Below are 15,000 nucleotides of genomic sequence, written 5' to 3'. Positions count from 1 at the left end.
ACGCCTTGAAGTGGGGAGAAAAGGCAGGGGCCAGCGCCTACGGCCATACTAGTCTGAAAACGCCCGATCTCGTCTGATCTCAGAAGCTAAGCAGACTCAGGCCTGGTTAGTACTTGGATGGGAGACCGCCTGGGAGTACCAGGTGCAGTAGGCTTTTTCCGCCAGCAGGGGCTGCTCAAGTCACCCCTCTGCACTCGTGTTGGGCCACGCACGCAATGCAGCGACAGGTTATTTTTGCTGCCGCTGTGCCTGGCATCAGTCTCCTGCAGGCAGGAGACAGGGAGGGGAGGAGAGCGGAGCGCTGCCAAAATCAGCAAGAAAGACGGAAAGAAAGGGATTGGGGCTGCACGCTGTCTGCGGCTGGCAGTCAGGAAAGGAGGACAATAGACAATAGGTGCAGGAGTTGGCCATTCTGCCCTTGGAGCCTGCACCACCATTCAATATGATCATGGCTGATCATCCTTAATCAGTATCCTGTTCCTGCCTTATCTCCATAAGCCTTGATTCCACTATCCTTGAGAGCTCTGTCCAACTCTTTCTTCAATGAATCCAGAGACTGGGCCTCCACTGCCCTCTGGGGCAGAGCATTCCACACAGCCACCACTCTCTGGGTGAAGACGTTTCTCCTCATCTCTGTCCTAAACGGTCTACCCCGTATTTTTAAGCTGTGTCCTCTGTTTCGGCACTCACGTTTCCTGCCGCCAGAGTGTCCAATCCTTTGATAATCTTATATGTCTCAACCAGATCCCCTCTCAGTCTTCTAAACTCAAGGGTACACAAGCCCAGTCGCTCCAGTCTTTCAGTGTAAGGTAATCCCGCCATTCCAGGAATTGACCTCGTCAACCTACGCTGCACTCCCTCAATAGCCAGAATGTCTCTCCTCAAATTTGGAGACCAGAACTGCACACAGTACTCCAGGTGTGGTCTCACCAGGGCCCTGTACACCTGCAGAAGAACCTCTTTGCTTCTGTACTCGATCCCTCTTGTTATGAAGGCCAGCATGCTATTAGCCTTCTTCACTACCTGCTGTACCTGCATGCTTACCTTCATTGAGTGGTGTACAAGAACCCCCAGATCTCTCGGTACTGTCCCTTGACCGAAATTGATTCCATTTAGGTAGTAATCTGCCTTCCTGTTCTTGCCACCAAAGTGGATAAGCATCCATTTATCCACATTAAAGTGCATCTGCCATGCATCTGACCACTCACCTAACTTGTCCAGGTCACCCGGTAATCTCCTAACATCCTCATCACATTTCACCCTGCCACCCAGCTCAGTATCATCAGCAAATTTGCTAATGTTATTGCTAATAGCATCTTCTATATCATGAACATATATTGTAAAAAGCTGCGGTCCCAGTACTGATCCCTGCGGTACCCCACTGGTCACTGCCTGCCATTCCGAAATGGAGGCGTGGAGGAGTGTGGAAGGATGAGAGAATGCAGGCTGCAGCCCTATGAAGCAGGGGGAGGTCTTGCAGTTGGCCTGTGTGGGGATGTGGGAGACGACAGGAGCCTGGTGGGCAAGGGCTAGCTGGAGGGAGGGAGGGAAGCACGCACGGAGGAGGAAGAGCAAAGAGAAAAGAGAGAAAAAAAAACAAAGGGGGTCAAGAGAAAGAGCAGCAAAGAAAATGTGGCTGGCCAGCACGCCTTGAAGTGGGGAGAAAAGGCAGGGCTCAGCGCCTACGGCCATACTAGTCTGAAAACGCCCGATCTCGTCTGATCTCGGAAGCTAAGCAGACTCAGGCCTGGTTAGTACTTGGATGGGAGACCGCCTGGGAATACCAGGTGCCGTAGGCTTTTTCCGCCAGCAGGGGCTGCTCAAGTCACCCCTCTGCACTCGTGTTGGGCCACGCACGCAATGCAGCGACAGGTTATTTTTGCTGCCGCTGTGCCTGGCATCAGTCTCCTGCAGGCAGGAGACAGGGAGGGGAGCAGAGCGGAGCGCTGCCAAAATCAGCAAGAAAGACGGAAAGAAAGGGATTGGGGCTGCACGCTGTCTGCGGCTAGCAGTCAGGAAAGGAGGACAATAGACAATAGGTGCAGGAGTTGGCCATTCTGCCCTTGGAGCCTGCACCACCATTCAATATGATCATGGCTGATCATCCTTAATCAGTATCCTGTTCCTGCCTTATCTCCATAAGCCTTGATTCCACTATCCTTGAGAGCTCTGTCCAACTCTTTCTTCAATGAATCCAGAGACTGGGCCTCCACTGCCCTCTGGGGCAGAGCATTCCACACAGCCACCACTCTCTGGGTGAAGACGTTTCTCCTCATCTCTGTCCTAAACGGTCTACCCCGTATTTTTAAGCTGTGTCCTCTGTTTCGGCACTCACGTTTCCTGCCGCCAGAGTGTCCAATCCTTTGATAATCTTATATGTCTCAACCAGATCCCCTCTCAGTCTTCTAAACTCAAGGGTACACAAGCCCAGTCGCTCCAGTCTTTCAGTGTAAGGTAATCCCGCCATTCCAGGAATTGACCTCGTCAACCTACGCTGCACTCCCTCAATAGCCAGAATGTCTCTCCTCAAATTTGGAGACCAGAACTGCACACAGTACTCCAGGTGTGGTCTCACCAGGGCCCTGTACACCTGCAGAAGAACCTCTTTGCTTCTGTACTCGATCCCTCTTGTTATGAAGGCCAGCATGCTATTAGCCTTCTTCACTACCTGCTGTACCTGCATGCTTACCTTCATTGAGTGGTGTACAAGAACCCCCAGATCTCCCGGTACTGTCCCTTGACCGAAATTGATTCCATTTAGGTAGTAATCTGCCTTCCTGTTCTTGCCACCAAAGTGGATAAGCATCCATTTATCCACATTAAAGTGCATCTGCCATGCATCTGACCACTCACCTAACTTGTCCAGGTCACCCGGTAATCTCCTAACATCCTCATCACATTTCACCCTGCCACCCAGCTCAGTATCATCAGCAAATTTGCTAATGTTATTGCTAATAGCATCTTCTATATCATGAACATATATTGTAAAAAGCTGCGGTCCCAGTACTGATCCCTGCGGTACCCCACTGGTCACTGCCTGCCATTCCGAAATGGAGGCGTGGAGGAGTGTGGAAGGATGAGAGAATGCAGGCTGCAGCCCTATGAAGCAGGGGGAGGTCTTGCAGTTGGCCTGTGTGGGGATGTGGGAGACGACAGGAGCCTGGTGGGCAAGGGCTAGCTGGAGGGAGGGAGGGAGGGAGGGAAGCACGCACGGAGGAGGAAGAGCAAAGAGAAAAGAGAGAAAAAAAAAACAAAGGGGGTCAAGAGAAAGAGCAGCAAAGAAAATGTGGCTGGCCAGCACGCCTTGAAGTGGGGAGAAAAGGCAGGGGCCAGCGCCTACGGCCATACTAGTCTGAAAACGCCCGATCTCGTCTGATCTCGAAAGCTAAGCAGACTCAGGCCTGGTTAGTACTTGGATGGGAGACCGCCTGGGAATACCAGGTGCAGTAGGCGTTTTCCGCCAGCAGGGGCTGCTCAAGTCACCCCTCTGCACTCGTGTTGGGCCACGCACGCAATGCAGCGACAGGTTATTTTTGCTGCCGCTGTGCCTGGCATCAGTCTCCTGCAGGCAGGAGACAGGGAGGGGAGGAGAGCGGAGCGCTGCCAAAATCAGCAAGAAAGACGGAAAGAAAGGGATTGGGGCTGCACGCTGTCTGCGGCTGGCAGTCAGGAAAGGAGGACAATAGACAATAGGTGCAGGAGTTGGCCATTCTGCCCTTGGAGCCTGCACCACCATTCAATATGATCATGGCTGATCATCCTTAATCAGTATCCTGTTCCTGCCTTATCTCCATAAGCCTTGATTCCACTATCCTTGAGAGCTCTGTCCAACTCTTTCTTCAATGAATCCAGAGACTGGGCCTCCACTGCCCTCTGGGGCAGAGCATTCCACACAGCCACCACTCTCTGGGTGAAGACGTTTCTCCTCATCTCTGTCCTAAACGGTCTACCCCGTATTTTTAAGCTGTGTCCTCTGTTTCGGCACTCACGTTTCCTGCCGCCAGAGTGTCCAATCCTTTGATAATCTTATATGTCTCAACCAGATCCCCTCTCAGTCTTCTAAACTCAAGGGTACACAAGCCCAGTCGCTCCAGTCTTTCAGTGTAAGGTAATCCCGCCATTCCAGGAATTGACCTCGTCAACCTACGCTGCACTCCCTCAATAGCCAGAATGTCTCTCCTCAAATTTGGAGACCAGAACTGCACACAGTACTCCAGGTGTGGTCTCACCAGGGCCCTGTACACCTGCAGAAGAACCTCTTTGCTTCTGTACTCGATCCCTCTTGTTATGAAGGCCAGCATGCTATTAGCCTTCTTCACTACCTGCTGTACCTGCATGCTGACCTTCATTGAGTGGTGTACAAGAACCCCCAGATCTCCCGGTACTGTCCCTTGACCGAAATTGATTCCATTTAGGTAGTAATCTGCCTTCCTGTTCTTGCCACCAAAGTGGATAAGCATCCATTTATCCACATTAAAGTGCATCTGCCATGCATCTGACCACTCACCTAACTTGTCCAGGTCACCCGGTAATCTCCTAACATCCTCATCACATTTCACCCTGCCACCCAGCTCAGTATCATCAGCAAATTTGCTAATGTTATTGCTAATAGCATCTTCTATATCATGAACATATATTGTAAAAAGCTGCGGTCCCAGTACTGATCCCTGCGGTACCCCACTGGTCACTGCCTGCCATTCCGAAATGGAGGCGTGGAGGAGTGTGGAAGGATGAGAGAATGCAGGCTGCAGCCCTATGAAGCAGGGGGAGGTCTTGCAGTTGGCCTGTGTGGGGATGTGGGAGACGACAGGAGCCTGGTGGGCAAGGGCTAGCTGGAGGGAGGGAGGGAGGGAGGGAAGCACGCACGGAGGAGGAAGAGCAAAGAGAAAAGAGAGAAAAAAAAAACAAAGGGGGTCAAGAGAAAGAGCAGCAAAGAAAATGTGGCTGGCCAGCACGCCTTGAAGTGGGGAGAAAAGGCAGGGCTCAGCGCCTACGGCCATACTAGTCTGAAAACGCCCGATCTCGTCTGATCTCGGAAGCTAAGCAGACTCAGGCCTGGTTAGTACTTGGATGGGAGACCGCCTGGGAATACCAGGTGCCGTAGGCTTTTTCCGCCAGCAGGGGCTGCTCAAGTCACCCCTCTGCACTCGTGTTGGGCCACGCACGCAATGCAGCGACAGGTTATTTTTGCTGCCGCTGTGCCTGGCATCAGTCTCCTGCAGGCAGGAGACAGGGAGGGGAGGAGAGCGGAGCGCTGCCAAAATCAGCAAGAAAGACGGAAAGAAAGGGATTGGGGCTGCACGCTGTCTGCGGCTGGCAGTCAGGAAAGGAGGACAATAGACAATAGGTGCAGGAGTTGGCCATTCTGCCCTTGGAGCCTGCACCACCATTCAATATGATCATGGCTGATCATCCTTAATCAGTATCCTGTTCCTGCCTTATCTCCATAAGCCTTGATTCCACTATCCTTGAGAGCTCTGTCCAACTCTTTCTTCAATGAATCCAGAGACTGGGCCTCCACTGCCCTCTGGGGCAGAGCATTCCACACAGCCACCACTCTCTGGGTGAAGACGTTTCTCCTCATCTCTGTCCTAAACGGTCTACCCCGTATTTTTAAGCTGTGTCCTCTGTTTCGGCACTCACGTTTCCTGCCGCCAGAGTGTCCAATCCTTTGATAATCTTATATGTCTCAACCAGATCCCCTCTCAGTCTTCTAAACTCAAGGGTACACAAGCCCAGTCGCTCCAGTCTTGCAGTGTAAGGTAATCCCGCCATTCCAGGAATTGACCTCGTCAACCTACGCTGCACTCCCTCAATAGCCAGAATGTCTCTCCTCAAATTTGGAGACCAGAACTGCACACAGTACTCCAGGTGTGGTCTCACCAGGGCCCTGTACACCTGCAGAAGAACCTCTTTGCTTCTGTACTCGATCCCTCTTGTTATGAAGGCCAGCATGCTATTAGCCTTCTTCACTACCTGCTGTACCTGCATGCTGACCTTCATTGAGTGGTGTACAAGAACCCCCAGATCTCCCGGTACTGTCCCTTGACCGAAATTGATTCCATTTAGGTAGTAATCTGCCTTCCTGTTCTTGCCACCAAAGTGGATAAGCATCCATTTATCCACATTAAAGTGCATCTGCCATGCATCTGACCACTCACCTAACTTGTCCAGGTCACCCGGTAATCTCCTAACATCCTCATCACATTTCACCCTGCCACCCAGCTCAGTATCATCAGCAAATTTGCTAATGTTATTGCTAATAGCATCTTCTATACCATGAACATATATTGTAAAAAGCTGCGGTCCCAGTACTGATCCCTGCGGTACCCCACTGGTCACTGCCTGCCATTCCGAAATGGAGGCGTGGAGGAGTGTGGAAGGATGAGAGAATGCAGGCTGCAGCCCTATGAAGCAGGGGGAGGTCTTGCAGTTGGCCTGTGTGGGGTTGTGGGAGACGACAGGAGCCTGGTGGGCAAGGGCTAGCTGGAGGGGGGGGGGGAGGGAGGGAGGGAAGCACGCACGGAGGAGGAAGAGCAAAGAGAAAAGAGAGAAAAAAAAAACAAAGGGGATCAAGAGAAAGAGCAGCAAAGAAAATGTGGCTGGCCAGCACGCCTTGAAGTGGGGAGAAAAGGCAGGGGCCAGCGCCTACGGCCATACTAGTCTGAAAACGCCCGATCTCGTCTGATCTCGGAAGCTAAGCAGACTCAGGCCTGGTTAGTACTTGGATGGGAGACCGCCTGGGAATACCAGGTGCAGTAGGCTTTTTCCGCCAGCAGGGGCTGCTCAAGTCACCCCTCTGCACTCGTGTTGGGCCACGCACGCAATGCAGCGACAGGTTATTTTTGCTGCCGCTGTGCCTGGCATCAGTCTCCTGCAGGCAGGAGACAGGGAGGGGAGCAGAGCGGAGCGCTGCCAAAATCAGCAAGAAAGACGGAAAGAAAGGGATTGGGGCTGCACGCTGTCTGCGGCTAGCAGTCAGGAAAGGAGGACAATAGACAATAGGTGCAGGAGTTGGCCATTCTGCCCTTGGAGCCTGCACCACCATTCAATATGATCATGGCTGATCATCCTTAATCAGTATCCTGTTCCTGCCTTATCTCCATAAGCCTTGATTCCACTATCCTTGAGAGCTCTGTCCAACTCTTTCTTCAATGAATCCAGAGACTGGGCCTCCACTGCCCTCTGGGGCAGAGCATTCCACACAGCCACCACTCTCTGGGTGAAGACGTTTCTCCTCATCTCTGTCCTAAACGGTCTACCCCGTATTTTTAAGCTGTGTCCTCTGTTTCGGCACTCACGTTTCCTGCCGCCAGAGTGTCCAATCCTTTGATAATCTTATATGTCTCAACCAGATCCCCTCTCAGTCTTCTAAACTCAAGGGTACACAAGCCCAGTCGCTCCAGTCTTTCAGTGTAAGGTAATCCCGCCATTCCAGGAATTGACCTCGTCAACCTACGCTGCACTCCCTCAATAGCCAGAATGTCTCTCCTCAAATTTGGAGACCAGAACTGCACACAGTACTCCAGGTGTGGTCTCACCAGGGCCCTGTACACCTGCAGAAGAACCTCTTTGCTTCTGTACTCGATCCCTCTTGTTATGAAGGCCAGCATGCTATTAGCCTTCTTCACTACCTGCTGTACCTGCATGCTGACCTTCATTGAGTGGTGTACAAGAACCCCCAGATCTCCCGGTACTGTCCCTTGACCGAAATTGATTCCATTTAGGTAGTAATCTGCCTTCCTGTTCTTGCCACCAAAGTGGATAAGCATCCATTTATCCACATTAAAGTGCATCTGCCATGCATCTGACCACTCACCTAACTTGTCCAGGTCACCCGGTAATCTCCTAACATCCTCATCACATTTCACCCTGCCACCCAGCTCAGTATCATCAGCAAATTTGCTAATGTTATTGCTAATAGCATCTTCTATATCATGAACATATATTGTAAAAAGCTGCGGTCCCAGTACTGATCCCTGCGGTACCCCACTGGTCACTACCTGCCATTCCGAAATGGAGGCGTGGAGGAGTGTGGAAGGATGAGAGAATGCAGGCTGCAGCCCTATGAAGCAGGGGGAGGTCTTGCAGTTGGCCTGTGTGGGGATGTGGGAGACGACAGGAGCCTGGTGGGCAAGGGCTAGCTGGAGGGAGGGAGGGAGGGAGGGAAGCACGCACGGAGGAGGAAGAGCAAAGAGAAAAGAGAGAAAAAAAAAACAAAGGGGATCAAGAGAAAGAGCAGCAAAGAAAATGTGGCTGGCCAGCACGCCTTGAAGTGGGGAGAAAAGGCAGGGGCCAGCGCCTACGGCCATACTAGTCTGAAAACGCCCGATCTCGTCTGATCTCGGACGCTAAGCAGACTCAGGCCTGGTTAGTACTTGGATGGGAGACCGCCTGGGAATACCAGGTGCAGTAGGCTTTTTCCGCCAGCAGGGGCTGCTCAAGTCACCCCTCTGCACTCGTGTTGGGCCACGCACGCAATGCAGCGACAGGTTATTTTTGCTGCCGCTGTGCCTGGCATCAGTCTCCTGCAGGCAGGAGACAGGGAGGGGAGGAGAGCGGAGCGCTGCCAAAATCAGCAAGAAAGACGGAAAGAAAGGGATTGGGGCTGCACGCTGTCTGCGGCTGGCAGTCAGGAAAGGAGGACAATAGACAATAGGTGCAGGAGTTGGCCATTCTGCCCTTGGAGCCTGCACCACCATTCAATATGATCATGGCTGATCATCCTTAATCAGTATCCTGTTCCTGCCTTATCTCCATAAGCCTTGATTCCACTATCCTTGAGAGCTCTGTCCAACTCTTTCTTCAATGAATCCAGAGACTGGGCCTCCACTGCCCTCTGGGGCAGAGCATTCCACACAGCCACCACTCTCTGGGTGAAGACGTTTCTCCTCATCTCTGTCCTAAACGGTCTACCCCGTATTTTTAAGCTGTGTCCTCTGTTTCGGCACTCACGTTTCCTGCCGCCAGAGTGTCCAATCCTTTGATAATCTTATATGTCTCAACCAGATCCCCTCTCAGTCTTCTAAACTCAAGGGTACACAAGCCCAGTCGCTCCAGTCTTTCAGTGTAAGGTAATCCCGCCATTCCAGGAATTGACCTCGTCAACCTACGCTGCACTCCCTCAATAGCCAGAATGTGTCTCCTCAAATTTGGAGACCAGAACTGCACACAGTACTCCAGGTGTGGTCTCACCAGGGGCCTGTACACCTGCAGAAGAACCTCTTTGCTTCTGTACTCGATCCCTCTTGTTATGAAGGCCAGCATGCTATTAGCCTTCTTCACTACCTGCTGTACCTGCATGCTGACCTTCATTGAGTGGTGTACAAGAACCCCCAGATCTCTCGGTACTGTCCCTTGACCGAAATTGATTCCATTTAGGTAGTAATCTGCCTTCCTGTTCTTGCCACCAAAGTGGATAAGCATCCATTTATCCACATTAAAGTGCATCTGCCATGCATCTGACCACTCACCTAACTTGTCCAGGTCACCCGGTAATCTCCTAACATCCTCATCACATTTCACCCTGCCACCCAGCTCAGTATCATCAGCAAATTTGCTAATGTTATTGCTAATAGCATCTTCTATATCATGAACATATATTGTAAAAAGCTGCGGTCCCAGTACTGATCCCTGCGGTACCCCACTGGTCACTGCCTGCCATTCCGAAATGGAGGCGTGGAGGAGTGTGGAAGGATGAGAGAATGCAGGCTGCAGCCCTATGAAGCAGGGGGAGGTCTTGCAGTTGGCCTGTGTGGGGATGTGGGAGACGACAGGAGCCTGGTGGGCAAGGGCTAGCTGGAGGGAGGGAGGGAGGGAAGCACGCACGGAGGAGGAAGAGCAAAGAGAAAAGAGAGAAAAAAAAAACAAAGGGGATCAAGAGAAAGAGCAGCAAAGAAAATGTGGCTGGCCAGCACGCCTTGAAGTGGGGAGAAAAGGCAGGGGCCAGCGCCTACGGCCATACTAGTCTGAAAACGCCCGATCTCGTCTGATCTCAGAAGCTAAGCAGACTCAGGCCTGGTTAGTACTTGGATGGGAGACCGCCTGGGAGTACCAGGTGCAGTAGGCTTTTTCCGCCAGCAGGGGCTGCTCAAGTCACCCCTCTGCACTCGTGTTGGGCCACGCACGCAATGCAGCGACAGGTTATTTTTGCTGCCGCTGTGCCTGGCATCAGTCTCCTGCAGGCAGGAGACAGGGAGGGGAGGAGAGCGGAGCGCTGCCAAAATCAGCAAGAAAGACGGAAAGAAAGGGATTGGGGCTGCACGCTGTCTGCGGCTGGCAGTCAGGAAAGGAGGACAATAGACAATAGGTGCAGGAGTTGGCCATTCTGCCCTTGGAGCCTGCACCACCATTCAATATGATCATGGCTGATCATCCTTAATCAGTATCCTGTTCCTGCCTTATCTCCATAAGCCTTGATTCCACTATCCTTGAGAGCTCTGTCCAACTCTTTCTTCAATGAATCCAGAGACTGGGCCTCCACTGCCCTCTGGGGCAGAGCATTCCACACAGCCACCACTCTCTGGGTGAAGACGTTTCTCCTCATCTCTGTCCTAAACGGTCTACCCCGTATTTTTAAGCTGTGTCCTCTGTTTCGGCACTCACGTTTCCTGCCGCCAGAGTGTCCAATCCTTTGATAATCTTATATGTCTCAACCAGATCCCCTCTCAGTCTTCTAAACTCAAGGGTACACAAGCCCAGTCGCTCCAGTCTTTCAGTGTAAGGTAATCCCGCCATTCCAGGAATTGACCTCGTCAACCTACGCTGCACTCCCTCAATAGCCAGAATGTCTCTCCTCAAATTTGGAGACCAGAACTGCACACAGTACTCCAGGTGTGGTCTCACCAGGGCCCTGTACACCTGCAGAAGAACCTCTTTGCTTCTGTACTCGATCCCTCTTGTTATGAAGGCCAGCATGCTATTAGCCTTCTTCACTACCTGCTGTACCTGCATGCTTACCTTCATTGAGTGGTGTACAAGAACCCCCAGATCTCTCGGTACTGTCCCTTGACCGAAATTGATTCCATTTAGGTAGTAATCTGCCTTCCTGTTCTTGCCACCAAAGTGGATAAGCATCCATTTATCCACATTAAAGTGCATCTGCCATGCATCTGACCACTCACCTAACTTGTCCAGGTCACCCGGTAATCTCCTAACATCCTCATCACATTTCACCCTGCCACCCAGCTCAGTATCATCAGCAAATTTGCTAATGTTATTGCTAATAGCATCTTCTATATCATGAACATATATTGTAAAAAGCTGCGGTCCCAGTACTGATCCCTGCGGTACCCCACTGGTCACTGCCTGCCATTCCGAAATGGAGGCGTGGAGGAGTGTGGAAGGATGAGAGAATGCAGGCTGCAGCCCTATGAAGCAGGGGGAGGTCTTGCAGTTGGCCTGTGTGGGGATGTGGGAGACGACAGGAGCCTGGTGGGCAAGGGCTAGCTGGAGGGAGGGAGGGAGGGAGGGAAGCACGCACGGAGGAGGAAGAGCAAAGAGAAAAGAGAGAAAAAAAAAACAAAGGGGATCAAGAGAAAGAGCAGCAAAGAAAATGTGGCTGGCCAGCACGCCTTGAAGTGGGGAGAAAAGGCAGGGGCCAGCGCCTACGGCCATACTAGTCTGAAAACGCCCGATCTCGTCTGATCTCGGAAGCTAAGCAGACTCAGGCCTGGTTGGTACTTGGATGGGAGACCGCCTGGGAATACCAGGTGCAGTAGGCTTTTTCCGCCAGCAGGGGCTGCTCAAGTCACCCCTCTGCACTCGTGTTGGGCCACGCACGCAATGCAGCGACAGGTTATTTTTGCTGCCGCTGTGCCTGGCATCAGTCTCCTGCAGGCAGGAGACAGGGAGGGGAGGAGAGCGGAGCGCTGCCAAAATCAGCAAGAAAGACGGAAAGAAAGGGATTGGGGCTGCACGCTGTCTGCGGCTGGCAGTCAGGAAAGGAGGACAATAGACAATAGGTGCAGGAGTTGGCCATTCTGCCCTTGGAGCCTGCACCACCATTCAATATGATCATGGCTGATCATCCTTAATCAGTATCCTGTTCCTGCCTTATCTCCATAAGCCTTGATTCCACTATCCTTGAGAGCTCTGTCCAACTCTTTCTTCAATGAATCCAGAGACTGGGCCTCCACTGCCCTCTGGGGCAGAGCATTCCACACAGCCACCACTCTCTGGGTGAAGACGTTTCTCCTCATCTCTGTCCTAAACGGTCTACCCCGTATTTTTAAGCTGTGTCCTCTGTTTCGGCACTCACGTTTCCTGCCGCCAGAATGTCCAATCCTTTGATAATCTTATATGTCTCAACCAGATCCCCTCTCAGTCTTCTAAACTCAAGGGTACACAAGCCCAGTCGCTCCAGTCTTTCAGTGTAAGGTAATCCCGCCATTCCAGGAATTGACCTCGTCAACCTACGCTGCACTCCCTCAATAGCCAGAATGTGTCTCCTCAAATTTGGAGACCAGAACTGCACACAGTACTCCAGGTGTGGTCTCACCAGGGCCCTGAACACCTGCAGAAGAACCTCTTTGCTTCTGTACTCGATCCCTCTTGTTATGAAGGCCAGCATGCTATTAGCCTTCTTCACTACCTGCTGTACCTGCATGCTGACCTTCATTGAGTGGTGTACAAGAACCCCCAGATCTCTCGGTACTGTCCCTTGACCGAAATTGATTCCATTTAGGTAGTAATCTGCCTTCCTGTTCTTGCCACCAAAGTGGATAAGCATCCATTTATCCACATTAAAGTGCATCTGCCATGCATCTGACCACTCACCTAACTTGTCCAGGTCACCCGGTAATCTCCTAACATCCTCATCACATTTCACCCTGCCACCCAGCTCAGTATCATCAGCAAATTTGCTAATGTTATTGCTAATAGCATCTTCTATATCATGAACATATATTGTAAAAAGCTGCGGTCCCAGTACTGATCCCTGCGGTACCCCACTGGTCACTGCCTGCCATTCCGAAATGGAGGCGTGGAGGAGTGTGGAAGGATGAGAGAATGCAGGCTGCAGCCCTATGAAGCAGGGGGAGGTCTTGCAGTTGGCCTGTGTGGGGATGTGGGAGACGACAGGAGCCTGGTGGGCAAGGGCTAGCTGGAGGGAGGGAGGGAGGGAAGCACGCACGGAGGAGGAAGAGCAAAGAGAAAAGAGAGAAAAAAAAAACAAAGGGGATCAAGAGAAAGAGCAGCAAAGAAAATGTGGCTGGCCAGCACGCCTTGAAGTGGGGAGAAAAGGCAGGGGCCAGCGCCTACGGCCATACTAGTCTGAAAACGCCCGATCTCGTCTGATCTCGGAAGCTAAGCAGACTCAGCCCTGGTTAGTACTTGGATGGGAGACCGCCTGGTAATGCCAGGTGCAGTAGGCGTTTTCCGCCAGCAGGGGCTGCTCAAGTCACCCCTCTGCACTCGTGTTGGGCCACGCACGCAATGCAGCGACAGGTTATTTTTGCTGCCGCTGTGCCTGGCATCAGTCTCCTGCAGGCAGGAGACAGGGAGGGGAGGAGAGCGGAGCGCTGCCAAAATCAGCAAGAAAGACGGAAAGAAAGGGATTGGGGCTGCACGCTGTCTGCGGCTGGCAGTCAGGAAAGGAGGACAATAGACAATAGGTGCAGGAGTTGGCCATTCTGCCCTTGGAGCCTGCACCACCATTCAATATGATCATGGCTGATCATCCTTAATCAGTATCCTGTTCCTGCCTTATCTCCATAAGCCTTGATTCCACTATCCTTGAGAGCTCTGTCCAACTCTTTCTTCAATGAATCCAGAGACTGGGCCTCCACTGCCCTCTGGGGCAGAGCATTCCACACAGCCACCACTCTCTGGGTGAAGACGTTTCTCCTCATCTCTGTCCTAAACGGTCTACCCCGTATTTTTAAGCTGTGTCCTCTGTTTCGGCACTCACGTTTCCTGCCGCCAGAGTGTCCAATCCTTTGATAATCTTATATGTCTCAACCAGATCCCCTCTCAGTCTTCTAAACTCAAGGGTACACAAGCCCAGTCGCTCCAGTCTTTCAGTGTAAGGTAATCCCGCCATTCCAGGAATTGACCTCGTCAACCTACGCTGCACTCCCTCAATAGCCAGAATGTGTCTCCTCAAATTTGGAGACCAGAACTGCACACAGTACTCCAGGTGTGGTCTCACCAGGGCCCTGTACACCTGCAGAAGAACCTCTTTGCTTCTGTACTCGATCCCTCTTGTTATGAAGGCCAGCATGCTATTAGCCTTCTTCACTACCTGCTGTACCTGCATGCTGACCTTCATTGAGTGGTGTACAAGAACCCCCAGATCTCTCGGTACTGTCCCTTGACCGAAATTGATTCCATTTAGGTAGTAATCTGCCTTCCTGTTCTTGCCACCAAAGTAGATAAGCATCCATTTATCCACATTAAAGTGCATCTGCCATGCATCTGACCACTCACCTAACTTGTCCAGGTCACCCGGTAATCTCCTAACATCCTCATCACATTTCACCCTGCCACCCAGCTCAGTATCATCAGCAAATTTGCTAATGTTATTGCTAATAGCATCTTCTATATCATGAACATATATTGTAAAAAGCTGCGGTCCCAGTACTGATCCCTGCGGTACCCCACTGGTCACTGCCTGCCATTCCGAAATGGAGGCGTGGAGGAGTGTGGAAGGATGAGAGAATGCAGGCTGCAGCCCTATGAAGCAGGGGGAGGTCTTGCAGTTGGCCTGTGTGGGGATGTGGGAGACGACAGGAGCCTGGTGGGCAAGGGCTAGCTGGAGGGAGGGAGGGAGGGAAGCACGCACGGAGGAGGAAGAGCAAAGAGAAAAGAGAGAAAAAAAAAACAAAGGGGATCAAGAGAAAGAGCAGCAAAGAAAATGTGGCTGGCCAGCACGCCTTGAAGTGGGGAGAAAAGGCAGGGGCCAGCGCCTACGGCCATACTAGTCTGAAAATGCCCGATCTCGTCTGATCTCAGAAGCTAAGCAGACTCAGGCCTGGTTAGTACTTGGATGGGAGACCGCCT

General features: G+C 51.9%; 10 non-coding genes across 10 annotated transcripts in view; all 10 read left to right on the top strand.

Annotated features, from left to right (window-relative positions):
* Window positions 1-35: 35 nt before the first annotated feature.
* Window positions 36-154, top strand: LOC140469470 (5S ribosomal RNA). The gene has a single exon (XR_011956121.1). It is a non-coding gene; the product is annotated as a 5S ribosomal RNA (ribosomal RNA).
* Window positions 155-1,680: 1,526 nt separating this feature from the next.
* On the top strand, window positions 1,681-1,799 carry LOC140473439 (5S ribosomal RNA). The gene has a single exon (XR_011958344.1). It is a non-coding gene; the product is annotated as a 5S ribosomal RNA (ribosomal RNA).
* Window positions 1,800-3,334: 1,535 nt separating this feature from the next.
* Window positions 3,335-3,453, top strand: LOC140469002 (5S ribosomal RNA). The gene has a single exon (XR_011955917.1). It is a non-coding gene; the product is annotated as a 5S ribosomal RNA (ribosomal RNA).
* A 1,535-nt stretch (window positions 3,454-4,988) lies between these two features.
* LOC140467215 (5S ribosomal RNA) lies at window positions 4,989-5,107 on the top strand. Its single transcript, XR_011955363.1, has one exon. It is a non-coding gene; the product is annotated as a 5S ribosomal RNA (ribosomal RNA).
* Window positions 5,108-6,646: 1,539 nt separating this feature from the next.
* On the top strand, window positions 6,647-6,765 carry LOC140475580 (5S ribosomal RNA). Its single transcript, XR_011960101.1, has one exon. It is a non-coding gene; the product is annotated as a 5S ribosomal RNA (ribosomal RNA).
* Window positions 6,766-8,300: 1,535 nt separating this feature from the next.
* LOC140467381 (5S ribosomal RNA) lies at window positions 8,301-8,419 on the top strand. Its single transcript, XR_011955440.1, has one exon. It is a non-coding gene; the product is annotated as a 5S ribosomal RNA (ribosomal RNA).
* A 1,531-nt stretch (window positions 8,420-9,950) lies between these two features.
* LOC140469466 (5S ribosomal RNA) lies at window positions 9,951-10,069 on the top strand. Its single transcript, XR_011956120.1, has one exon. It is a non-coding gene; the product is annotated as a 5S ribosomal RNA (ribosomal RNA).
* Window positions 10,070-11,604: 1,535 nt separating this feature from the next.
* LOC140467372 (5S ribosomal RNA) lies at window positions 11,605-11,723 on the top strand. Its single transcript, XR_011955433.1, has one exon. It is a non-coding gene; the product is annotated as a 5S ribosomal RNA (ribosomal RNA).
* Window positions 11,724-13,254: 1,531 nt separating this feature from the next.
* On the top strand, window positions 13,255-13,373 carry LOC140471254 (5S ribosomal RNA). The gene has a single exon (XR_011956938.1). It is a non-coding gene; the product is annotated as a 5S ribosomal RNA (ribosomal RNA).
* Window positions 13,374-14,904: 1,531 nt separating this feature from the next.
* The window catches only part of LOC140471272 (5S ribosomal RNA), a 119-nt gene continuing 23 nt past the window's right edge, over window positions 14,905-15,000 (top strand). Inside the window, exon 1 of the ribosomal RNA XR_011956950.1 lies at window positions 14,905-15,000. This exon is cut by the window's right edge and continues 23 nt beyond it. This is a non-coding gene — a ribosomal RNA (5S ribosomal RNA).

This window comes from Chiloscyllium punctatum, chromosome 3, assembly GCF_047496795.1.
Source record: "Chiloscyllium punctatum isolate Juve2018m chromosome 3, sChiPun1.3, whole genome shotgun sequence".
NCBI classification, from domain to species: domain Eukaryota; kingdom Metazoa; phylum Chordata; class Chondrichthyes; order Orectolobiformes; family Hemiscylliidae; genus Chiloscyllium; species Chiloscyllium punctatum.
This window is presented reverse-complemented; position numbering and strand designations above follow the sequence as displayed.